This window comes from Anomaloglossus baeobatrachus, chromosome 7 (genome assembly GCF_048569485.1).
Source record: "Anomaloglossus baeobatrachus isolate aAnoBae1 chromosome 7, aAnoBae1.hap1, whole genome shotgun sequence".
NCBI lineage: Eukaryota > Metazoa > Chordata > Amphibia > Anura > Aromobatidae > Anomaloglossus > Anomaloglossus baeobatrachus.
This window is the reverse complement of record NC_134359.1, coordinates 197,997,689-198,022,990: the sequence shown is the minus strand read 5'-3', so window position 1 is coordinate 198,022,990 and position 25,302 is coordinate 197,997,689. Positions and strand designations below refer to the sequence as shown.

General features: G+C 41.2%; 11 non-coding genes across 11 annotated transcripts; 10 read left to right on the top strand and 1 right to left on the bottom strand.

The window, feature by feature from the left end:
- Positions 1-2,793: 2,793 nt before the first annotated feature.
- TRNAT-AGU (transfer RNA threonine (anticodon AGU)) lies at positions 2,794-2,867 on the top strand. The gene has a single exon. It is a non-coding gene; the product is annotated as a tRNA-Thr (tRNA).
- Positions 2,868-9,876: 7,009 nt separating this feature from the next.
- On the top strand, positions 9,877-9,950 carry TRNAT-AGU (transfer RNA threonine (anticodon AGU)). The gene has a single exon. It is a non-coding gene; the product is annotated as a tRNA-Thr (tRNA).
- Positions 9,951-12,501: 2,551 nt separating this feature from the next.
- Positions 12,502-12,575, top strand: TRNAT-AGU (transfer RNA threonine (anticodon AGU)). The gene has a single exon. It is a non-coding gene; the product is annotated as a tRNA-Thr (tRNA).
- A 1,216-nt stretch (positions 12,576-13,791) lies between these two features.
- TRNAT-AGU (transfer RNA threonine (anticodon AGU)) lies at positions 13,792-13,865 on the top strand. Its single transcript has one exon. It is a non-coding gene; the product is annotated as a tRNA-Thr (tRNA).
- Positions 13,866-16,862: 2,997 nt separating this feature from the next.
- On the top strand, positions 16,863-16,936 carry TRNAT-AGU (transfer RNA threonine (anticodon AGU)). Its single transcript has one exon. It is a non-coding gene; the product is annotated as a tRNA-Thr (tRNA).
- Positions 16,937-18,149: 1,213 nt separating this feature from the next.
- TRNAT-AGU (transfer RNA threonine (anticodon AGU)) lies at positions 18,150-18,223 on the top strand. The gene has a single exon. It is a non-coding gene; the product is annotated as a tRNA-Thr (tRNA).
- A 1,220-nt stretch (positions 18,224-19,443) lies between these two features.
- On the bottom strand, positions 19,444-19,525 carry TRNAS-GCU (transfer RNA serine (anticodon GCU)). The gene has a single exon. It is a non-coding gene; the product is annotated as a tRNA-Ser (tRNA).
- Positions 19,526-19,881: 356 nt separating this feature from the next.
- TRNAT-AGU (transfer RNA threonine (anticodon AGU)) lies at positions 19,882-19,955 on the top strand. Its single transcript has one exon. It is a non-coding gene; the product is annotated as a tRNA-Thr (tRNA).
- A 2,500-nt stretch (positions 19,956-22,455) lies between these two features.
- Positions 22,456-22,529, top strand: TRNAT-AGU (transfer RNA threonine (anticodon AGU)). Its single transcript has one exon. It is a non-coding gene; the product is annotated as a tRNA-Thr (tRNA).
- Positions 22,530-23,742: 1,213 nt separating this feature from the next.
- Positions 23,743-23,816, top strand: TRNAT-AGU (transfer RNA threonine (anticodon AGU)). Its single transcript has one exon. It is a non-coding gene; the product is annotated as a tRNA-Thr (tRNA).
- A 1,213-nt stretch (positions 23,817-25,029) lies between these two features.
- TRNAT-AGU (transfer RNA threonine (anticodon AGU)) lies at positions 25,030-25,103 on the top strand. The gene has a single exon. It is a non-coding gene; the product is annotated as a tRNA-Thr (tRNA).
- The last annotated feature ends 199 nt before the right edge of the window (positions 25,104-25,302 follow it).

The following is a 25,302-nucleotide window of genomic DNA, read 5'->3' as shown; positions in this document are numbered from 1 at the left end:
CTTTTGCCAGATTGAAATGCTTCCATGCGCATCTCTCCCTGCTAGAAAAGTTTGATAGCAGTCTTCTTGAACAGTGAAAGGGCAAGAAAACAACAAGAACAAAGATGGAAGTCAAAACCATGCATAAACAGCTCAATCCATAGACTGTATTGTTAATGCATCACCTGAACTTCACAGCCAACTTCTCTGCCCAAAAACGTAGAAACCAGACCATAAGATCTGAAGAGCATTTTGATGAGTCTTTGCTTTTTCACTGAAGATTTTAAGTTGGCCTCTAACGGAGTGGGCCTTATCTCTTCTCCTTCATTGTCTGGTGTCTGGAGTTGGACTAAGGCAATCCTTACCAGTCATAAACCAATGCTCAATCTGGCAAAATAAAACCCACCGTTTTTATTTGGCATGCTTGGTGTCATCCTACATCGCATGACATCTTCTTCCTTCTGAGCACTTAGACAGCATGAAATGCTTCCATGCGCATCTCTCCCTGCTAGAAAAGTTTGATAGCAGTCTTCTTGAACAGTGAAAGGGCAAGAAAACAACAAGAACAAAGATGGAAGTCAAAACCATGCATAAACAGCTCAATCCATAGACTGTATTGTTAATGCATCACCTGAACTTCACAGCCAACTTCTCTGCCCAAAAACGTAGAAACCAGACCATAAGATCTGAAGAGCATTTTGATGAGTCTTTGCTTTTTCACTGAAGATTTTAAGTTGGCCTCTAACGGAGTGGGCCTTATCTCTTCTCCTTCATTGTCTGGTGTCTGGAGTTGGACTAAGGCAATCCTTACCAGTCATAAACCAATGCTCAATCTGGCAAAATAAAACCCACCGTTTTTATTTGGCATGCTTGGTGTCATCCTACATCGCATGACATCTTCTTCCTTCTGAGCACTTAGACAGCATGAAATGCTTCCATGCGCATCTCTCCCTGCTAGAAAAGTTTGATAGCAGTCTTCTTGAACAGTGAAAGGGCAAGAAAACAACAAGAACAAAGATGGAAGTCAAAACCATGCATAAACAGCTCAATCCATAGACTGTATTGTTAATGCATCACCTGAACTTCACAGCCAACTTCTCTGCCCAAAAACGTAGAAACCAGACCATAAGATCTGAAGAGCATTTTGATGAGTCTTTGCTTTTTCTCTGAAGATTTTAAGTTGGCCTCTAACGGAGTGGGCCTTATCTCTTCTCCTTCATTGTCTGGTGTCTGGAGTTGGACTAAGGCAATCCTTACCAGTCATAAACCAATGCTCAATCTGGCAAAATAAAACCCACCGTTTTTATTTGGCATGCTTGGTGTCATCCTACATCGCATGACATCTTCTTCCTTCTGAGCACTTAGACAGCATGAAATGCTTCCATGCGCATCTCTCCCTGCTAGAAAAGTTTGATAGCAGTCTTCTTGAACAGTGAAAGGGCAAGAAAACAACAAGAACAAAGATGGAAGTCAAAACCATGCATAAACAGCTCAATCCATAGACTGTATTGTTAATGCATCACCTGAACTTCACAGCCAACTTCTCTGCCCAAAAACGTAGAAACCAGACCATAAGATCTGAAGAGCATTTTGATGAGTCTTTGCTTTTTCACTGAAGATTTTAAGTTGGCCTCTAACGGAGTGGGCCTTATCTCTTCTCCTTCATTGTCTGGTGTCTGGAGTTGGACTAAGGCAATCCTTACCAGTCATAAACCAATGCTCAATCTGGCAAAATAAAACCCACCTTTTTTATTTGGCATGCTTGGTGCCATCCTACATCGCATGACATCTTCTTCCTTCTGAGCACTTAGACAGCATGAAATGCTTCCATGCGCATCTCTCCCTGCTAGAAAAGTTTGATAGCAGTCTTCTTGAACAGTGAAAGGGCAAGAAAACAACAAGAACAAAGATGGAAGTCAAAACCATGCATAAACAGCTCAATCCATAGACTGTATTGTTAATGCATCACCTGAACTTCACAGCCAACTTCTCTGCCCAAAAACGTAGAAACCAGACCATAAGATCTTAAGAGCATTTTGATGAGTCTTTGCTTTTTCACTGAAGATTTTAAGTTGGCCTCTAACGGAGTGGGCCTTATCTCTTCTCCTTCATTGTCTGGTGTCTGGAGTTGGACTAAGGCAATCCTTACCAGTCATAAACCAATGCTCAATCTGGCAAAATAAAACCCACCGTTTTTATTTGGCATGCCTGATGCAATCCTACATCGGATCACGTCTTCTCTTTTATATGCACTTAGACAGCACAGATTTATGAATCCTTCATTGCACTATCTCAGAGATTTGAGAAGGTAAAATATCCAGCACCTGGGTTCTAAATGGAAACTAAGCTTTTCAACACGGAAGAAGGAGATTAAACCGACGAGGATGGGATTCGAACCCATGCATGCAGAGCACAATGGATTAGCAGTCCATCGCCTTAACCACTCGGCCACCTCGTCTACATCACAAACCTGAAATCAGGTGATATGATCTGATGAGGATTTTGACAAGTCTGTGCAATTGAGCTAAAGATTGTGTATCGGCCTCTGGCAAAATGGACCTTATCACATCTCCTACACTGGATAATGTCAAGAGTTAGACTAGCTCAAACCATATCAGAAATGAGCTAATGCTCAGGGTTTTTAATAACAGTATTTTTACTAAAGATTGAATGTCGTGTCTGTATTGAAGCCCTGAAAATTGGTTTATCCCAGATAGCATTTGCATTAGTTTGTCTCTAGACATCAGATGACACTGAAGATCAAATAAGGCCACTCTACCAGAAGCTGCTTTACTATCGGTCAGTAGGAAAAGAGGTGCTGTGGCTTAGTTGGTTAAAGTGCCTGTCTAGTAAACAGGAGATCCTGAGTTCGAATCTCAGCAGTGCCTTCTTTTCATAGTCCCGATATAGAAGTTTCGATTTTTAAAGGGCACCTTTCATAGTGAGAGACTAATGTCAAATTTGTCTTTCTCACATCTCTGAGATAGTTGAATGAAGGAATTATAAATATGTGCTGTCTAAGTGCTCAGAAGGAAGAAGATGTCATGCGATGTAGGATGGCACCAAGCATGCCAAATAAAAACAGTGGTTTTCTTTTGCCAGATTGAAATGCTTCCATGCGCATCTCTCCCTGCTAGAAAAGTTTGATAGCAGTCTTCTTGAACAGTGAAAGGGCAAGAAAACAACAAGAACAAAGATGGAAGTCAAAACCATGCATAAACAGCTCAATCCATAGACTGTATTGTTAATGCATCACCTGAACTTCACAGCCAACTTCTCTGCCCAAAAACGTAGAAACCAGACCATAAGATCTGAAGAGCATTTTGATGAGTCTTTGCTTTTTCACTGAAGATTTTAAGTTGGCCTCTAACGGAGTGGGCCTTATCTCTTCTCCTTCATTGTCTGGTGTCTGGAGTTGGACTAAGGCAATCCTTACCAGTCATAAACCAATGCTCAATCTGGCAAAATAAAACCCACCGTTTTTATTTGGCATGCTTGGTGTCATCCTACATCGCATGACATCTTCTTCCTTCTGAGCACTTAGACAGCATGAAATGCTTCCATGCGCATCTCTCCCTGCTAGAAAAGTTTGATAGCAGTCTTCTTGAACAGTGAAAGGGCAAGAAAACAACAAGAACAAAGATGGAAGTCAAAACCATGCATAAACAGCTCAATCCATAGACTGTATTGTTAATGCATCACCTGAACTTCACAGCCAACTTCTCTGCCCAAAAACGTAGAAACCAGACCATAAGATCTGAAGAGCATTTTGATGAGTCTTTGCTTTTTCTCTGAAGATTTTAAGTTGGCCTCTAACGGAGTGGGCCTTATCTCTTCTCCTTCATTGTCTGGTGTCTGGAGTTGGACTAAGGCAATCCTTACCAGTCATAAACCAATGCTCAATCTGGCAAAATAAAACCCACCGTTTTTATTTGGCATGCTTGGTGTCATCCTACATCGCATGACATCTTCTTCCTTCTGAGCACTTAGACAGCATGAAATGCTTCCATGCACATCTCTCCCTGCTAGAAAAGTTTGATAGCAGTCTTCTTGAACAGTGAAAGGGCAAGAAAACAACAAGAACAAAGATGGAAGTCAAAACCATGCATAAACAGCTCAATCCATAGACTGTATTGTTAATGCATCACCTGAACTTCACAGCCAACTTCTCTGCCCAAAAACGTAGAAACCAGACCATAAGATCTGAAGAGCATTTTGATGAGTCTTTGCTTTTTCACTGAAGATTTTAAGTTGGCCTCTAACGGAGTGGGCCTTATCTCTTCTCCTTCATTGTCTGGTGTCTGGAGTTGGACTAAGGCAATCCTTACCAGTCATAAACCAATGCTCAATCTGGCAAAATAAAACTCACCGTTTTTATTTGGCATGCTTGGTGTCATCCTACATCGCATGACATCTTCTTCCTTCTGAGCACTTAGACAGCATGAAATGCTTCCATGCGCATCTCTCTCTGCTAGAAAAGTTTGATAGCAGTCTTCTTGAACAGTGAAAGGGCAAGAAAACAACAAGAACAAAGATGGAAGTCAAAACCATGCATAAACAGCTCAATCCATAGACTGTATTGTTAATGCATCACCTGAACTTCACAGCCAACTTCTCTGCCCAAAAACGTAGAAACCAGACCATAAGATCTGAAGAGCATTTTGATGAGTCTTTGCTTTTTCACTGAAGATTTTAAGTTGGCCTCTAACGGAGTGGGCCTTATCTCTTCTCCTTCATTGTCTGGTGTCTGGAGTTGGACTAAGGCAATCCTTACCAGTCATAAACCAATGCTCAATCTGGCAAAATAAAACCCACCGTTTTTATTTGGCATGCTTGGTGTCATCCTACATCGCATGACATCTTCTTCCTTCTGAGCACTTAGACAGCATGAAATGCTTCCATGCGCATCTCTCCCTGCTAGAAAAGTTTGATAGCAGTCTTCTTGAACAGTGAAAGGGCAAGAAAACAACAAGAACAAAGATGGAAGTCAAAACCATGCATAAACAGCTCAATCCATAGACTGTATTGTTAATGCATCACCTGAACTTCACAGCCAACTTCTCTGCCCAAAAACGTAGAAACCAGACCATAAGATCTGAAGAGCATTTTGATGAGTCTTTGCTTTTTCACTGAAGATTTTAAGTTGGCCTCTAACGGAGTGGGCCTTATCTCTTCTCCTTCATTGTCTGGTGTCTGGAGTTGGACTAAGGCAATCCTTACCAGTCATAAACCAATGCTCAATCTGGCAAAATAAAACCCACCGTTTTTATTTGGCATGCTTGGTGTCATCCTACATCGCATGACATCTTCTTCCTTCTGAGCACTTAGACAGCATGAAATGCTTCCATGCGCATCTCTCCCTGCTAGAAAAGTTTGATAGCAGTCTTCTTGAACAGTGAAAGGGCAAGAAAACAACAAGAACAAAGATGGAAGTCAAAACCATGCATAAACAGCTCAATCCATAGACTGTATTGTTAATGCATCACCTGAACTTCACAGCCAACTTCTCTGCCCAAAAACGTAGAAACCAGACCATAAGATCTGAAGAGCATTTTGATGAGTCTTTGCTTTTTCACTGAAGATTTTAAGTTGGCCTCTAACGGAGTGGGCCTTATCTCTTCTCCTTCATTGTCTGGTGTCTGGAGTTGGACTAAGGCAATCCTTACCAGTCATAAACCAATGCTCAATCTGGCAAAATAAAACCCACCGTTTTTATTTGGCATGCTTGGTGCCATCCTACATCGCATGACATCTTCTTCCTTCTGAGCACTTAGACAGCATGAAATGCTTCCATGCGCATCTCTCCCTGCTAGAAAAGTTTGATAGCAGTCTTCTTGAACAGTGAAAGGGCAAGAAAACAACAAGAACAAAGATGGAAGTCAAAACCATGCATAAACAGCTCAATCCATAGACTATTGTTAATGCATCACCTGAACTTCACAGCCAACTTCTCTGCCCAAAAACGTAGAAACCAGACCATAAGATCTGAAGAGCATTTTGATGAGTCTTTGCTTTTTCACTGAAGATTTTAAGTTGGCCTCTAACGGAGTGGGCCTTATCTCTTCTCCTTCATTGTCTGGTGTCTGGAGTTGGACGAAGGCAATCCTTACCAGTCATAAACCAATGCTCAATCTGGCAAAATAAAACCCACCGTTTTTATTTGGCATGCTTGGTGTCATCCTACATCGCATGACATCTTCTTCCTTCTGAGCACTTAGACAGCATGAAATGCTTCCATGCGCATCTCTCCCTGCTAGAAAAGTTTGATAGCAGTCTTCTTGAACAGTGAAAGGGCAAGAAAACAACAAGAACAAAGATGGAAGTCAAAACCATGCATAAACAGCTCAATCCATAGACTGTATTGTTAATGCATCACCTGAACTTCACAGCCAACTTCTCTGCCCAAAAACGTAGAAACCAGACCATAAGATCTGAAGAGCATTTTGATGAGTCTTTGCTTTTTCACTGAAGATTTTAAGTTGGCCTCTAACGGAGTGGGCCTTATCTCTTCTCCTTCATTGTCTGGTGTCTGGAGTTGGACTAAGGCAATCCTTACCAGTCATAAACCAATGCTCAATCTGGCAAAATAAAACCCACCGTTTTTATTTGGCATGCTTGGTGTCATCCTACATCGCATGACATCTTCTTCCTTCTGAGCACTTAGACAGCATGAAATGCTTCCATGCGCATCTCTCCCTGCTAGAAAAGTTTGATAGCAGTCTTCTTGAACAGTGAAAGGGCAAGAAAACAACAAGAACAAAGATGGAAGTCAAAACCATGCATAAACAGCTCAATCCATAGACTGTATTGTTAATGCATCACCTGAACTTCACAGCCAACTTCTCTGCCCAAAAACGTAGAAACCAGACCATAAGATCTGAAGAGCATTTTGATGAGTCTTTGCTTTTTCTCTGAAGATTTTAAGTTGGCCTCTAACGGAGTGGGCCTTATCTCTTCTCCTTCATTGTCTGGTGTCTGGAGTTGGACTAAGGCAATCCTTACCAGTCATAAACCAATGCTCAATCTGGCAAAATAAAACCCACCGTTTTTATTTGGCATGCTTGGTGTCATCCTACATCGCATGACATCTTCTTCCTTCTGAGCACTTAGACAGCATGAAATGCTTCCATGCGCATCTCTCCCTGCTAGAAAAGTTTGATAGCAGTCTTCTTGAACAGTGAAAGGGCAAGAAAACAACAAGAACAAAGATGGAAGTCAAAACCATGCATAAACAGCTCAATCCATAGACTGTATTGTTAATGCATCACCTGAACTTCACAGCCAACTTCTCTGCCCAAAAACGTAGAAACCAGACCATAAGATCTGAAGAGCATTTTGATGAGTCTTTGCTTTTTCACTGAAGATTTTAAGTTGGCCTCTAACGGAGTGGGCCTTATCTCTTCTCCTTCATTGTCTGGTGTCTGGAGTTGGACTAAGGCAATCCTTACCAGTCATAAACCAATGCTCAATCTGGCAAAATAAAACCCACCGTTTTTATTTGGCATGCTTGGTGTCATCCTACATCGCATGACATCTTCTTCCTTCTGAGCACTTAGACAGCATGAAATGCTTCCATGCGCATCTCTCCCTGCTAGAAAAGTTTGATAGCAGTCTTCTTGAACAGTGAAAGGGCAAGAAAACAACAAGAACAAAGATGGAAGTCAAAACCATGCATAAACAGCTCAATCCATAGACTGTATTGTTAATGCATCACCTGAACTTCACAGCCAACTTCTCTGCCCAAAAACGTAGAAACCAGACCATAAGATCTGAAGAGCATTTTGATGAGTCTTTGCTTTTTCACTGAAGATTTTAAGTTGGCCTCTAACGGAGTGGGCCTTATCTCTTCTCCTTCATTGTCTGGTGTCTGGAGTTGGACTAAGGCAATCCTTACCAGTCATAAACCAATGCTCAATCTGGCAAAATAAAACCCACCGTTTTTATTTGGCATGCTTGGTGCCATCCTACATCGCATGACATCTTCTTCCTTCTGAGCACTTAGACAGCATGAAATGCTTCCATGCGCATCTCTCCCTGCTAGAAAAGTTTGATAGCAGTCTTCTTGAACAGTGAAAGGGCAAGAAAACAACAAGAACAAAGATGGAAGTCAAAACCATGCATAAACAGCTCAATCCATAGACTGTATTGTTAATGCATCACCTGAACTTCACAGCCAACTTCTCTGCCCAAAAACGTAGAAACCAGACCATAAGATCTGAAGAGCATTTTGATGAGTCTTTGCTTTTTCACTGAAGATTTTAAGTTGGCCTCTAACGGAGTGGGCCTTATCTCTTCTCCTTCATTGTCTGGTGTCTGGAGTTGGACGAAGGCAATCCTTACCAGTCATAAACCAATGCTCAATCTGGCAAAATAAAACCCACCGTTTTTATTTGGCATGCTTGGTGTCATCCTACATCGCATGACATCTTCTTCCTTCTGAGCACTTAGACAGCATGAAATGCTTCCATGCGCATCTCTCCCTGCTAGAAAAGTTTGATAGCAGTCTTCTTGAACAGTGAAAGGGCAAGAAAACAACAAGAACAAAGATGGAAGTCAAAACCATGCATAAACAGCTCAATCCATAGACTGTATTGTTAATGCATCACCTGAACTTCACAGCCAACTTCTCTGCCCAAAAACGTAGAAACCAGACCATAAGATCTGAAGAGCATTTTGATGAGTCTTTGCTTTTTCACTGAAGATTTTAAGTTGGCCTCTAACGGAGTGGGCCTTATCTCTTCTCCTTCATTGTCTGGTGTCTGGAGTTGGACTAAGGCAATCCTTACCAGTCATAAACCAATGCTCAATCTGGCAAAATAAAACCCACCGTTTTTATTTGGCATGCTTGGTGTCATCCTACATCGCATGACATCTTCTTCCTTCTGAGCACTTAGACAGCATGAAATGCTTCCATGCGCATCTCTCCCTGCTAGAAAAGTTTGATAGCAGTCTTCTTGAACAGTGAAAGGGCAAGAAAACAACAAGAACAAAGATGGAAGTCAAAACCATGCATAAACAGCTCAATCCATAGACTGTATTGTTAATGCATCACCTGAACTTCACAGCCAACTTCTCTGCCCAAAAACGTAGAAACCAGACCATAAGATCTGAAGAGCATTTTGATGAGTCTTTGCTTTTTCTCTGAAGATTTTAAGTTGGCCTCTAACGGAGTGGGCCTTATCTCTTCTCCTTCATTGTCTGGTGTCTGGAGTTGGACTAAGGCAATCCTTACCAGTCATAAACCAATGCTCAATCTGGCAAAATAAAACCCACCGTTTTTATTTGGCATGCCTGATGCAATCCTACATCGGATCACGTCTTCTCTTTTATATGCACTTAGACAGCACAGATTTATGAATCCTTCATTGCACTATCTCAGAGATTTGAGAAGGTAAAATATCCAGCACCTGGGTTCTAAATGGAAACTAAGCTTTTCAACACGGAAAAAGGAGATTAAACCGACGAGGATGGGATTCGAACCCATGCATGCAGAGCACAATGGATTAGCAGTCCATCGCCTTAACCACTCGGCCACCTCGTCTACATCACAAACCTGAAATCAGGTGATATGATCTGATGAGGATTTTGACAAGTCTGTGCAATTGAGCTAAAGATTGTGTATCGGCCTCTGGCAAAATGGACCTTATCACATCTCCTACACTGGATAATGTCAAGAGTTAGACTAGCTCAAACCATATCAGAAATGAGCTAATGCTCAGGGTTTTTAATAACAGTATTTTTACTAAAGATTGAATGTCGTGTCTGTATTGAAGCCCTGAAAATTGGTTTATCCCAGATAGCATTTGCATTAGTTTGTCTCTAGACATCAGATGACACTGAAGATCAAATAAGGCCACTCTACCAGAAGCTGCTTTACTATCGGTCAGTAGGAAAAGAGGTGCTGTGGCTTAGTTGGTTAAAGTGCCTGTCTAGTAAACAGGAGATCCTGAGTTCGAATCTCAGCAGTGCCTTCTTTTCATAGTCCCGATATAGAAGTTTCGATTTTTAAAGGGCACCTTTCATAGTGAGAGACTAATGTCAAATTTGTCTTTCTCACATCTCTGAGATAGTTGAATGAAGGAATTATAAATATGTGCTGTCTAAGTGCTCAGAAGGAAGAAGATGTCATGCGATGTAGGATGGCACCAAGCATGCCAAATAAAAACAGTGGTTTTCTTTTGCCAGATTGAAATGCTTCCATGCGCATCTCTCCCTGCTAGAAAAGTTTGATAGCAGTCTTCTTGAACAGTGAAAGGGCAAGAAAACAACAAGAACAAAGATGGAAGTCAAAACCATGCATAAACAGCTCAATCCATAGACTGTATTGTTAATGCATCACCTGAACTTCACAGCCAACTTCTCTGCCCAAAAACGTAGAAACCAGACCATAAGATCTGAAGAGCATTTTGATGAGTCTTTGCTTTTTCACTGAAGATTTTAAGTTGGCCTCTAACGGAGTGGGCCTTATCTCTTCTCCTTCATTGTCTGGTGTCTGGAGTTGGACTAAGGCAATCCTTACCAGTCATAAACCAATGCTCAATCTGGCAAAATAAAACCCACCGTTTTTATTTGGCATGCTTGGTGCCATCCTACATCGCATGACATCTTCTTCCTTCTGAGCACTTAGACAGCATGAAATGCTTCCATGCGCATCTCTCCCTGCTAGAAAAGTTTGATAGCAGTCTTCTTGAACAGTGAAAGGGCAAGAAAACAACAAGAACAAAGATGGAAGTCAAAACCATGCATAAACAGCTCAATCCATAGACTGTATTGTTAATGCATCACCTGAACTTCACAGCCAACTTCTCTGCCCAAAAACGTAGAAACCAGACCATAAGATCTGAAGAGCATTTTGATGAGTCTTTGCTTTTTCACTGAAGATTTTAAGTTGGCCTCTAACGGAGTGGGCCTTATCTCTTCTCCTTCATTGTCTGGTGTCTGGAGTTGGACGAAGGCAATCCTTACCAGTCATAAACCAATGCTCAATCTGGCAAAATAAAACCCACCGTTTTTATTTGGCATGCTTGGTGTCATCCTACATCGCATGACATCTTCTTCCTTCTGAGCACTTAGACAGCATGAAATGCTTCCATGCGCATCTCTCCCTGCTAGAAAAGTTTGATAGCAGTCTTCTTGAACAGTGAAAGGGCAAGAAAACAACAAGAACAAAGATGGAAGTCAAAACCATGCATAAACAGCTCAATCCATAGACTGTATTGTTAATGCATCACCTGAACTTCACAGCCAACTTCTCTGCCCAAAAACGTAGAAACCAGACCATAAGATCTGAAGAGCATTTTGATGAGTCTTTGCTTTTTCACTGAAGATTTTAAGTTGGCCTCTAACGGAGTGGGCCTTATCTCTTCTCCTTCATTGTCTGGTGTCTGGAGTTGGACTAAGGCAATCCTTACCAGTCATAAACCAATGCTCAATCTGGCAAAATAAAACCCACCGTTTTTATTTGGCATGCTTGGTGTCATCCTACATCGCATGACATCTTCTTCCTTCTGAGCACTTAGACAGCATGAAATGCTTCCATGCGCATCTCTCCCTGCTAGAAAAGTTTGATAGCAGTCTTCTTGAACAGTGAAAGGGCAAGAAAACAACAAGAACAAAGATGGAAGTCAAAACCATGCATAAACAGCTCAATCCATAGACTGTATTGTTAATGCATCACCTGAACTTCACAGCCAACTTCTCTGCCCAAAAACGTAGAAACCAGACCATAAGATCTGAAGAGCATTTTGATGAGTCTTTGCTTTTTCACTGAAGATTTTAAGTTGGCCTCTAACGGAGTGGGCCTTATCTCTTCTCCTTCATTGTCTGGTGTCTGGAGTTGGACTAAGGCAATCCTTACCAGTCATAAACCAATGCTCAATCTGGCAAAATAAAACCCACCGTTTTTATTTGGCATGCCTGATGCAATCCTACATCGGATCACGTCTTCTCTTTTATATGCACTTAGACAGCACAGATTTATGAATCCTTCATTGCACTATCTCAGAGATTTGAGAAGGTAAAATATCCAGCACCTGGGTTCTAAATGGAAACTAAGCTTTTCAACACGGAAAAAGGAGATTAAACCGACGAGGATGGGATTCGAACCCATGCATGCAGAGCACAATGGATTAGCAGTCCATCGCCTTAACCACTCGGCCACCTCGTCTACATCACAAACCTGAAATCAGGTGATATGATCTGATGAGGATTTTGACAAGTCTGTGCAATTGAGCTAAAGATTGTGTATCGGCCTCTGGCAAAATGGACCTTATCACATCTCCTACACTGGATAATGTCAAGAGTTAGACTAGCTCAAACCATATCAGAAATGAGCTAATGCTCAGGGTTTTTAATAACAGTATTTTTACTAAAGATTGAATGTCGTGTCTGTATTGAAGCCCTGAAAATTGGTTTATCCCAGATAGCATTTGCATTAGTTTGTCTCTAGACATCAGATGACACTGAAGATCAAATAAGGCCACTCTACCAGAAGCTGCTTTACTATCGGTCAGTAGGAAAAGAGGTGCTGTGGCTTAGTTGGTTAAAGTGCCTGTCTAGTAAACAGGAGATCCTGAGTTCGAATCTCAGCAGTGCCTTCTTTTCATAGTCCCGATATAGAAGTTTCGATTTTTAAAGGGCACCTTTCATAGTGAGAGACTAATGTCAAATTTGTCTTTCTCACATCTCTGAGATAGTTGAATGAAGGAATTATAAATATGTGCTGTCTAAGTGCTCAGAAGGAAGAAGATGTCATGCGATGTAGGATGGCACCAAGCATGCCAAATAAAAACAGTGGTTTTCTTTTGCCAGATTGAAATGCTTCCATGCGCATCTCTCCCTGCTAGAAAAGTTTGATAGCAGTCTTCTTGAACAGTGAAAGGGCAAGAAAACAACAAGAACAAAGATGGAAGTCAAAACCATGCATAAACAGCTCAATCCATAGACTGTATTGTTAATGCATCACCTGAACTTCACAGCCAACTTCTCTGCCCAAAAACGTAGAAACCAGACCATAAGATCTGAAGAGCATTTTGATGAGTCTTTGCTTTTTCACTGAAGATTTTAAGTTGGCCTCTAACGGAGTGGGCCTTATCTCTTCTCCTTCATTGTCTGGTGTCTGGAGTTGGACTAAGGCAATCCTTACCAGTCATAAACCAATGCTCAATCTGGCAAAATAAAACCCACCGTTTTTATTTGGCATGCCTGATGCAATCCTACATCGGATGACGTCTTCTCTTTTATATGCACTTAGACAGCACAGATTTATGAATCCTTCATTGCACTATCTCAGAGATTTGAGAAGGTCAAATATCCACCACCTGGGTTCTAAATGGAAACTAAGCTTTTCAACACGGAAGAAGGAGATTAAACCGACGAGGATGGGATTCGAACCCATGCATGCAGAGCACAATGGATTAGCAGTCCATCGCCTTAACCACTCGGCCACCTCGTCTACATCACAAACCTGAAATCAGGTGATATGATCTGATGAGGATTTTGACAAGTCTGTGCAATTGAGCTAAAGATTGTGTATCGGCCTCTGGCAAAATGGACCTTATCACATCTCCTACACTGGATAATGTCAAGAGGTAGACTAGCTCAAACCATATCAGAAATGAGCTAATGCTCAGGGTTTTTAATAACAGTATTTTTACTGAAGATTGAATGTCGTGTCTGTATTGAAGCCCTGAAAAATGGTTTATCCCAGATAGCATTTGCATTAGTTTGTCTCTAGACATCAGATGACACTGAAGAAGATCAGATAAGGCCACTCTACCAGAAGCTGCTTTACTATCGGTCAGTAGGAAAAGAGGTGCTGTGGCTTAGTTGGTTAAAGTGCCTGTCTAGTAAACAGGAGACCCTGAGTTCGAATCTCAGCAGTGCCTTCTTTTCATAGTCCCGATATAGAAGTTTCGATTTTTAAAGGGCACCTTTCATAGTGAGAGACTAATGTCAAATTTGTCTTTCTCACATCTCTGAGATAGTTGAATGAAGGAATTATAAATATGTGCTGTCTAAGTGCTCAGAAGGAAGAAGATGTCATGCGATGTAGGATGGCACCAAGCATGCCAAATAAAAACAGTGGTTTTCTTTTGCCAGATTGAAATGCTTCCATGCGCATCTCTCCCTGCTAGAAAAGTTTGATAGCAGTCTTCTTGAACAGTGAAAGGGCAAGAAAACAACAAGAACAAAGATGGAAGTCAAAACCATGCATAAACAGCTCAATCCATAGACTGTATTGTTAATGCATCACCTGAACTTCACAGCCAACTTCTCTGCCCAAAAACGTAGAAACCAGACCATAAGATCTGAAGAGCATTTTGATGAGTCTTTGCTTTTTCACTGAAGATTTTAAGTTGGCCTCTAACGGAGTGGGCCTTATCTCTTCTCCTTCATTGTCTGGTGTCTGGAGTTGGACTAAGGCAATCCTTACCAGTCATAAACCAATGCTCAATCTGGCAAAATAAAACCCACCGTTTTTATTTGGCATGCTTGGTGTCATCCTACATCGCATGACATCTTCTTCCTTCTGAGCACTTAGACAGCATGAAATGCTTCCATGCGCATCTCTCCCTGCTAGAAAAGTTTGATAGCAGTCTTCTTGAACAGTGAAAGGGCAAGAAAACAACAAGAACAAAGATGGAAGTCAAAACCATGCATAAACAGCTCAATCCATAGACTGTATTGTTAATGCATCACCTGAACTTCACAGCCAACTTCTCTGCCCAAAAACGTAGAAACCAGACCATAAGATCTGAAGAGCATTTTGATGAGTCTTTGCTTTTTCACTGAAGATTTTAAGTTGGCCTCTAACGGAGTGGGCCTTATCTCTTCTCCTTCATTGTCTGGTGTCTGGAGTTGGACTAAGGCAATCCTTACCAGTCATAAACCAATGCTCAATCTGGCAAAATAAAACCCACCGTTTTTATTTGGCATGCTTGGTGTCATCCTACATCGCATGACATCTTCTTCCTTCTGAGCACTTAGACAGCATGAAATGCTTCCATGCGCATCTCTCCCTGCTAGAAAAGTTTGATAGCAGTCTTCTTGAACAGTGAAAGGGCAAGAAAACAACAAGAACAAAGATGGAAGTCAAAACCATGCATAAACAGCTCAATCCATAGACTGTATTGTTAATGCATCACCTGAACTTCACAGCCAACTTCTCTGCCCAAAAACGTAGAAACCAGACCATAAGATCTGAAGAGCATTTTGATGAGTCTTTGCTTTTTCTCTGAAGATTTTAAGTTGGCCTCTAACGGAGTGGGCCTTATCTCTTCTCCTTCATTGTCTGGTGTCTGGAGTTGGACTAAGGCAATCCTTACCAGTCATAAACCAATGCTCAATCTGGCAAAATAAAACCCACCGTTTTTATTTGGCATGCTTGGTGTCATCCTACATCGCATGACATCTTCTTCCTTCTGAGCACTTAGACAGCATGAAATGCTTCCATGCGCATCTCTCCCTGCTAGAAAAGTTTGATAGCAGTCTTCTTGAACAGTGAAAGGGCAAGAAAACAACAAGAACAAAGATGGAAGTCAAAACCATGCATAAACAGCTCAATCCATAGACTGTATTGTTAATGCATCACCTGAACTTCACAGCCAACTTCTCTGCCCAAAAACGTAGAAACCAGACCATAAGATCTGAAGAGCATTTTGATGAGTCTTTGCTTTTTCACTGAAGATTTTAAGTTGGCCTCTAACGGAGTGGGCCTTATCTCTTCTCCTTCATTGTCTGGTGTCTGGAGTTGGACTAAGGCAATCCTTACCAGTCATAAACCAATGCTCAATCTGGCAAAATAAAACCCACCGTTTTTATTTGGCATGCTTGGTGCCATCCTACATCGCATGACATCTTCTTCCTTCTGAGCACTTAGACAGCATGAAATGCTTCCATGCGCATCTCTCCCTGCTAGAAAAGTTTGATAGCAGTCTTCTTGAACAGTGAAAGGGCAAGAAAACAACAAGAACAAAGATGGAAGTCAAAACCATGCATAAACAGCTCAATCCATAGACTGTATTGTTAATGCATCACCTGAACTTCACAGCCAACTTCTCTGCCCAAAAACGTAGAAACCAGACCATAAGATCTGAAGAGCATTTTGATGAGTCTTTGCTTTTTCACTGAAGATTTTAAGTTGGCCTCTAACGGAGTGGGCCTTATCTCTTCTCCTTCATTGTCTGGTGTCTGGAGTTGGACTAAGGCAATCCTTACCAGTCATAAACCAATGCTCAATCTGGCAAAATAAAACCCACCGTTTTTATTTGGCATGCCTGATGCAATCCTACATCGGATGACGTCTTCTCTTTTATATGCACTTAGACAGCACAGATTTATGAATCCTTCATTGCACTATCTCAGAGATTTGAGAAGGTCAAATATCCACCACCTGGGTTCTAAATGGAAACTAAGCTTTTCAACACAGAAGAAGGAGATTAAACCGACGAGGATGGGATTCGAACCCATGCATGCAGAGCACAATGGATTAGCAGTCCATCGCCTTAACCACTCGGCCACCTCGTCTACATGACAAACCTGAAATCAGGTGATATGATCTGATGAGGATTTTGACAAGTCTGTGCAATTGAGCTAAAGATTGTGTATCGGCCTCTGGCAAAATGGACCTTATCACATCTCCTACACTGGATAATGTCAAGAGTTAGACTAGCTCAAACCATATCAGAAATGAGCTAATGCTCAGGGTTTTTAATAACAGTATTTTTACTAAAGATTGAATGTCGTGTCTGTATTGAAGCCCTGAAAATTGGTTTATCCCAGATAGCATTCGCATTAGTTTGTCTCTAGACATCAGATGACAATGAAGATCAAATAAGGCCACTCTTCCAGAAGCTGCTTTACTATCGGTCAGTAGGAAAAGAGGTGCTGTGGCTTAGTTGGTTAAAGTGCCTGTCTAGTAAACAGGAGATCCTGAGTTCGAATCTCAGCAGTGCCTTCTTTTCATAGTCCCGATATAGAAGTTTCGATTTTTAAAGGGCACCTTTCATAGTGAGAGACTAATGTCAAATTTGTCTTTCTCACATCTCTGAGATAGTTGAATGAAGGAATTATAAATATGTGCTGTCTAAGTGCTCAGAAGGAAGAAGATGTCATGCGATGTAGGATGGCACCAAGCATGCCAAATGAAAACAGTGGTTTTCTTTTGCCAGATTGAAATGCTTCCATGCGCATCTCTCCCTGCTAGAAAAGTTTGATAGCAGTCTTCTTGAACAGTGAAAGGGCAAGAAAACAACAAGAACAAAGATGGAAGTCAAAACCATGCATAAACAGCTCAATCCATAGACTGTATTGTTAATGCATCACCTGAACTTCACAGCCAACTTCTCTGCCCAAAAACGTAGAAACCAGACCATAAGATCTGAAGAGCATTTTGATGAGTCTTTGCTTTTTCACTGAAGATTTTAAGTTGGCCTCTAACGGAGTGGGCCTTATCTCTTCTCCTTCATTGTCTGGTGTCTGGAGTTGGACTAAGGCAATCCTTACCAGTCATAAACCAATGCTCAATCTGGCAAAATAAAACCCACTGTTTTTATTTGGCATGCCTGATGCAATCCTACATCGGATGACGTCTTCTCTTTTATATGCACTTAGACAGCACAGATTTATGAATCCTTCATTGCACTATCTCAGAGATTTGAGAAGGTCAAATATCCACCACCTGGGTTCTAAATGGAAACTAAGCTTTTCAACACGGAAGAAGGAGAGTAAACCGACGAGGATGGGATTCGAACCCATGCATGCAGAGCACAATGGATTAGCAGTCCATCGCCTTAACCACTCGGCCACCTCGTCTACATGACAAACCTGAAATCAGGTGATATGATCTGATGAGGATTTTGACAAGTCTGTGCAATTGAGCTAAAGATTGTGTACCGGCCTCTGGCAAAATGGACCTTATCACATCTCCTACGCTGGATAATGTCAAGAGTTAGACTAGCTCAAACCATATCAGAAATGAGCTAATGCTCAGGGTTTTTAATAACAGTATTTTTACTAAAGATTGAATGTCGTGTCTGTATTGAAGCCCTGAAAATTGGTTTATCCCAGATAGCATTTGCATTAGTTTGTCTCTAGACATCAGATGACACTGAAGATCAAATAAGGCCACTCTACCAGAAGCTGCTTTACTATCGGTCAGTAGGAAAAGAGGTGCTGTGGCTTAGTTGGTTAAAGTGCCTGTCTAGTAAACAGGAGATCCTGAGTTCGAATCTCAGCAGTGCCTTCTTTTCATAGTCCCGATATAGAAGTTTCGATTTTTAAAGGGCACCTTTCATAGTGAGAGACTAATGTCAAATTTGTCTTTCTCACATCTCTGAGATAGTTGAATGAAGGAATTATAAATATGTGCTGTCTAAGTGCTCAGAAGGAAGAAGATGTCATGCGATGTAGGATGGCACAAGCATGCCAAATAAAAACAGTGGTTTTCTTTTGCCAGATTGAAATGCTTCCATGCGCATCTCTCCCTGCTAGAAAAGTTTGATAGCAGTCTTCTTGAACAGTGAAAGGGCAAGAAAACAACAAGAACAAAGATGGAAGTCAAAACCATGCATAAACAGCTCAATCCATAGACTGTATTGTTAATGCATCACCTGAACTTCACAGCCAACTTCTCTGCCCAAAAACGTAGAAACCAGACCATAAGATCTGAAGAGCATTTTGATGAGTCTTTGCTTTTTCACTGAAGATTTTAAGTTGGCCTCTAACGGAGTGGGCCTTATCTCTTCTCCTTCATTGTCTGGTGTCTGGAGTTGGACTAAGGCAATCCTTACCAGTCATAAACCAATGCTCAATCTGGCAAAATAAAACCCACCGTTTTTATTTGGCATGCTTGGTGTCATCCTACATCGCATGACATCTTCTTCCTTCTGAGCACTTAGACAGCATGAAATGCTTCCATGCGCATCTCTCCCTGCTAGAAAAGTTTGATAGCAGTCTTCTTGAACAGTGAAAGGGCAAGAAAACAACAAGAACAAAGATGGAAGTCAAAACCATGCATAAACAGCTCAATCCATAGACTGTATTGTTAATGCATCACCTGAACTTCACAGCCAACTTCTCTGCCCAAAAACGTAGAAACCAGACCATAAGATCTGAAGAGCATTTTGATGAGTCTTTGCTTTTTCACTGAAGATTTTAAGTTGGCCTCTAACGGAGTGGGCCTTATCTCTTCTCCTTCATTGTCTGGTGTCTGGAGTTGGACTAAGGCAATCCTTACCAGTCATAAACCAATGCTCAATCTGGCAAAATAAAACCCACAGTTTTTATTTGGCATGCCTGATGCAATCCTACATCGGATGACGTCTTCTCTTTTATATGCACTTAGACAGCACAGATTTATGAATCCTTCATTGCACTATCTCAGAGATTTGAGAAGGTCAAATATCCACCACCTGGGTTCTAAATGGAAACTAAGCTTTTCAACACAGAAGAAGGAGATTAAACTGACGAGGATGGGATTCGAACCCATGCATGCAGAGCACAATGGATTAGCAGTCCATCGCCTTAACCACTCGGCCACCTCGTCTACATGACAAACCTGAAATCAGGTGATATGATCTGATGAGGATTTTGACAAGTCTGTGCAATTGAGCTAAAGATTGTGTATCGGCCTCTGGCAAAATGGACCTTATCACATCTCCTACACTGGATAATGTCAAGAGTTAGACTAGCTCAAACCATATCAGAAATGAGCTAATGCTCAGGGTTTTTAATAACAGTATTTTTACTAAAGATTGAATGTCGTGTCTGTATTGAAGCCCTGAAAATTGGTTTATCCCAGATAGCATTCGCATTAGTTTGTCTCTAGACATCAGATGACAATGAAGATCAAATAAGGCCACTCTACCAGAAGCTGCTTTACTATCGGTCAGTAGGAAAAGAGGTGCTGTGGCTTAGTTGGTTAAAGTGCCTGTCTAGTAAACAGGAGATCCTGAGTTCGAATCTCAGCAGTGCCTTCTTTTCATAGTCCCGATATAGAAGTTTCGATTTTTAAAGGGCACCTTTCATAGTGAGAGACTAATGTCAAATTTGTCTTTCTCACATCTCTGAGATAGTTGAATGAAGGAATTATAAATATGTGCTGTCTAAGTGCTCAGAAGGAAGAAGATGTCATGCGATGTAGGATGGCACCAAGCATGCCAAATGAAAACAGTGGTTTTCTTTTGCCAGATTGAAATGCTTCCATGCGCATCTCTCCCTGCTAGAAAAGTTTGATAGCAGTCTTCTTGAACAGTGAAAGGGCAAGAAAACAACAAGAACAAAGATGGAAGTCAAAACCATGCATAAACAGCTCAATCCATAGACTGTATTGTTAATGCATCACCTGAACTTCACAGCCAACTTCTCTGCCCAAAAACGTAGAAACCAGACCATAAGATCTGAAGAGCATTTTGATGAGTCTTTGCTTTTTCACTGAAGATTTTAAGTTGGCCTCTAACGGAGTGGGCCTTATCTCTTCTCCTTCATTGTCTGGTGTCTGGAGTTGGACTAAGGCAATCCTTACCAGTCATAAACCAATGCTCAATCTGGCAAAATAAAACCCACCGTTTTTATTTGGCATGCCTGATGCAATCCTACATCGGATGACGTCTTCTCTTTTATATGCACTTAGACAGCACAGATTTATGAATCCTTCATTGCACTATCTCAGAGATTTGAGAAGGTCAAATATCCACCACCTGGGTTCTAAATGGAAACTAAGCTTTTCAACACGGAAGAAGGAGAGTAAACCGACGAGGATGGGATTCGAACCAATGCATGCAGAGCACAATGGATTAGCAGTCCATCGCCTTAACCACTCGGCCACCTCGTCTACATGACAAACCTGAAATCAGGTGATATGATCTGATGAGGATTTTGACAAGTCTGTGCAATTGAGCTAAAGATTGTGTACCGGCCTCTGGCAAAATGGACCTTATCACATCTCCTACACTGGATAATGTCAAGAGTTAGACTAGCTCAAACCATATCAGAAATGAGCTAATGCTCAGGGTTTTTAATAACAGTATTTTTACTAAAGATTGAATGTCGTGTCTGTATTGAAGCCCTGAAAATTGGTTTATCCCAGATAGCATTCGCATTAGTTTGTCTCTAGACATCAGATGACAATGAAGATCAAATAAGGCCACTCTACCAGAAGCTGCTTTACTATCGGTCAGTAGGAAAAGAGGTGCTGTGACTTAGTTGGTTAAAGTGCCTGTCTAGTAAACAGGAGATCCTGAGTTCGAATCTCAGCAGTGCCTTCTTTTCATAGTCCCGATATAGAAGTTTCGATTTTTAAAGGGCACCTTTCATAGTGAGAGACTAATGTCAAATTTGTCTTTCTCACATCTCTGAGATAGTTGAATGAAGGAATTATAAATATGTGCTGTCTAAGTGCTCAGAAGGAAGAAGATGTCATTCGATGTAGGATGGCACCAAGCATGCCAAATGAAAACAGTGGTTTTCTTTTGCCAGATTGAAATGCTTCCATGCGCATCTCTCCCTGCTAGAAAAGTTTGATAGCAGTCTTCTTGAACAGTGAAAGGGCAAGAAAACAACAAGAACAAAGATGGAAGTCAAAACCATGCATAAACAGCTCAATCCATAGACTGTATTGTTAATGCATCACCTGAACTTCACAGCCAACTTCTCTGCCCAAAAACGTAGAAACCAGACCATAAGATCTGAAGAGCATTTTGATGAGTCTTTGCTTTTTCACTGAAGATTTTAAGTTGGCCTCTAACGGAGTGGGCCTTATCTCTTCTCCTTCATTGTCTGGTGTCTGGAGTTGGACTAAGGCAATCCTTACCAGTCATAAACCAATGCTCAATCTGGCAAAATAAAACCCACCGTTTTTATTTGGCATGCCTGATGCAATCCTACATCGGATGACGTCTTCTCTTTTATATGCACTTAGACAGCACAGATTTATGAATCCTTCATTGCACTATCTCAGAGATTTGAGAAGGTAAAATATCCAGCACCTGGGTTCTAAATGGAAACTAAGCTTTTCAACACGGAAGAAGGAGAGTAAACCGACGAGGATGGGATTCGAACCAATGCATGCAGAGCACAATAGATTAGCAGTCCATCGCCTTAACCACTCGGCCACCTCGTCTACATCACAAACCTGAAATCAGGTGATATGATCTGATGAGGATTTTGACAAGTCTGTGCAATTGAGCTAAAGATTGTGTACCGGCCTCTGGCAAAATGGACCTTATCACATCTCCTACACTGGATAATGTCAAGAGTTAGACTAGCTCAAACCATATCAGAAATGAGCTAATGCTCAGGGTTTTTAATAACAGTATTTTTACTAAAGATTGAATGTCGTGTCTGTATTGAAGCCCTGAAAATTGGTTTATCCCAGATAGCATTCGCATTAGTTTGTCTCTAGACATCAGATGACAATGAAGATCAAATAAGGCCACTCTACCAGAAGCTGCTTTACTATCGGTCAGTAGGAAAAGAGGTGCTGTGGCTTAGTTGGTTAAAGTGCCTGTCTAGTAAACAGGAGATCCTGAGTTCGAATCTCAGCAGTGCCTTCTTTTCATAGTCCCGATATAGAAGTTTCGATTTTTAAAGGGCACCTTTCATAGTGAGAGACTAATGTCAAATTTGTCTTTCTCACATCTCTGAGATAGTTGAATGAAGGAATTATAAATATGTGCTGTCTAAGTGCTCAGAAGGAAGAAGATGTCATGCGATGTAGGATGGCACCAAGCATGCCAAATAAAAACAGTGGTTTTCTTTTGCCAGATTGAAATGCTTCCATGCGCATCTCTCCCTGCTAGAAAAGTTTGATAGCAGTCTTCTTGAACAGTGAAAGGGCAAGAAAACAACAAGAACAAAGATGGAAGTCAAAACCATGCATAAACAGCTCAATCCATAGACTGTATTGTTAATGCATCACCTGAACTTCACAGCCAACTTCTCTGCCCAAAAACGTAGAAACCAGACCATAAGATCTGAAGAGCATTTTGATGAGTCTTTGCTTTTTCACTGAAGATTTTAAGTTGGCCTCTAACGGAGTGGGCCTTATCTCTTCTCCTTCATTGTCTGGTGTCTGGAGTTGGACTAAGGCAATCCTTACCAGTCATAAACCAATGCTCAATCTGGCAAAATAAAACCCACCGTTTTTATTTGGCATGCCTGATGCAATCCTACATCGGATGACGTCTTCTCTTTTATATGCACTTAGACAGCACAGATTTATGAATCCTTCATTGCACTATCTCAGAGATTTGAGAAGGTCAAATATCCACCACCTGGGTTCTAAATGGAAACTAAGCTTTTCAACACAGAAGAAGGAGATTAAACCGACGAGGATGGGATTCGAACCCATGCATGCAGAGCACAATGGATTAGCAGTCCATCGCCTTAACCACTCAGCCACCTCGTCTACATGACAAACCTGAAATCAGGTGATATGATCTGATGAGGATTTTGACAAGTCTGTGCAATTGAGCTAAAGATTGTGTATCGGCCTCTGGCAAAATGGACCTTATCACATCTCCTACACTGGATAATGTCAAGAGTTAGACTAGCTCAAACCATATCAGAAATGAGCTAATGCTCAGGGTTTTTAATAACAGTATTTTTACTAAAGATTGAATGTCGTGTCTGTATTGAAGCCCTGAAAATTGGTTTATCCCAGATAGCATTCGCATTAGTTTGTCTCTAGACATCAGATGACAATGAAGATCAAATAAGGCCACTCTACCAGAAGCTGCTTTACTATCGGTCAGTAGGAAAAGAGGTGCTGTGGCTTAGTTGGTTAAAGTGCCTGTCTAGTAAACAGGAGATCCTGAGTTCGAATCTCAGCAGTGCCTTCTTTTCATAGTCCCGATATAGAAGTTTCGATTTTTAAAGGGCACCTTTCATAGTGAGAGACTAATGTCAAATTTGTCTTTCTCACATCTCTGAGATAGTTGAATGAAGGAATTATAAATATGTGCTGTCTAAGTGCTCAGAAGGAAGAAGATGTCATGCGATGTAGGATGGCACCAAGCATGCCAAATGAAAACAGTGGTTTTCTTTTGCCAGATTGAAATGCTTCCATGCGCATCTCTCCCTGCTAGAAAAGTTTGATAGCAGTCTTCTTGAACAGTGAAAGGGCAAGAAAACAACAAGAACAAAGATGGAAGTCAAAACCATGCATAAACAGCTCAATCCATAGACTGTATTGTTAATGCATCACCTGAACTTCACAGCCAACTTCTCTGCCCAAAAACGTAGAAACCAGACCATAAGATCTGAAGAGCATTTTGATGAGTCTTTGCTTTTTCACTGAAGATTTTAAGTTGGCCTCTAACGGAGTGGGCCTTATCTCTTCTCCTTCATTGTCTGGTGTCTGGAGTTGGACTAAGGCAATCCTTACCAGTCATAAACCAATGCTCAATCTGGCAAAATAAAACCCACCGTTTTTATTTGGCATGCCTGATGCAACCCTACATCGGATGACGTCTTCTCTTTTATATGCACTTAGACAGCACAGATTTATGAATCCTTCATTGCACTATCTCAGAGATTTGAGAAGGTCAAATATCCACCACCTGGGTTCTAAATGGAAACTAAGCTTTTCAACACGGAAGAAGGAGAGTAAACCGACGAGGATGGGATTCGAACCAATGCATGCAGAGCACAATGGATTAGCAGTCCATCGCCTTAACCACTCGGCCACCTCGTCTACATCACAAACCTGAAATCAGGTGATATGATCTGATGAGGATTTTGACAAGTCTGTGCAATTGAGCTAAAGATTGTGTACCGGCCTCTGGCAAAATGGACCTTATCACATCTCCTACACTGGATAATGTCAAGAGTTAGACTAGCTCAAACCATATCAGAAATGAGCTAATGCTCAGGGTTTTTAATAACAGTATTTTTACTAAAGATTGAATGTCGTGTCTGTATTGAAGCCCTGAAAATTGGTTTATCCCAGATAGCATTCGCATTAGTTTGTCTCTAGACATCAGATGACAATGAAGATCAAATAAGGCCACTCTACCAGAAGCTGCTTTACTATCGGTCAGTAGGAAAAGAGGTGCTGTGGCTTAGTTGGTTAAAGTGCCTGTCTAGTAAACAGGAGATCCTGAGTTCGAATCTCAGCAGTGCCTTCTTTTCATAGTCCCGATATAGAAGTTTCGATTTTTAAAGGGCACCTTTCATAGTGAGAGACTAATGTCAAATTTGTCTTTCTCACATCTCTGAGATAGTTGAATGAAGGAATTATAAATATGTGCTGTCTAAGTGCTCAGAAGGAAGAAGATGTCATGCGATGTAGGATGGCACCAAGCATGCCAAATGAAAACAGTG